Raw genomic sequence first — 813 nt, 5'->3', positions numbered from 1 at the left:
TACTTCCACACCTCCTCTGAGTCTCAGTGTGCTTTTCTCTTTCCTTCTAGTTGTAGAATTTCCACTCAGCCAACCTTCCTGTGGTTCTGGATGATGTCCTTTTGGCTTTTAGTTGTATTTTTGAAGTGGTTGTGTGAGGCAGCAATTTCTGGTGTTTACCTATGCCACCATCTTGGTTTCTTCAACAAATTCATGAATTGTTTTTTTTAATTTCTTTTTCTGCTAGTTAATTGTTAGCGTATACAAATGTAACTCACTTTTATTTATTGATTTTGTATCTTGCAACTTTATTGAATTTGTTTATCAGTACCAATGGGAATTTTTGGTGGAGTCTTTCAGTTTTCTTTATATTATATGTCATCTGCAAATAGAGAGAGCTCAACTTGTTTCTTTCTGGTTTGGGTGCCTTTCATTTCCTTTTCTTGCCTACTTGAGTTGGGATTTATAATTACTCTTATAGTTGTATCAATATTCACAAATCTGTATTACATCTTCCTTTACCTTTCTTATGTTGGTTATTTGTACTTTCCTTTAAAAACATTTTTCATTATACATTCAGTAAAAATCAGTAAAAAGACAAATCTTTGACATTGTTGGTTCTCTTTATCACATGTTAGATTTCTGTTATATTAATTTCTTCTATTAAGTTTATAATTTTTTCTTCAACCCTGCATTTTATATTATTATTTTTCTACATATTAAAAATTGATGTAAATGTTATTAATTTTAGGAATTTTTATTTTTGATATTTCTAATATAATTTTCCTTCAAAGAACTTATAAATCTAGAGCACATTTTTTATATGTATCAGTC

The sequence above is a fragment of the Myotis davidii genome, unplaced genomic scaffold (genome assembly GCF_000327345.1).
Source record: "Myotis davidii unplaced genomic scaffold, ASM32734v1 scaffold118, whole genome shotgun sequence".
NCBI lineage: Eukaryota > Metazoa > Chordata > Mammalia > Chiroptera > Vespertilionidae > Myotis > Myotis davidii.
Note: the sequence above shows the minus strand (reverse complement) of the source record.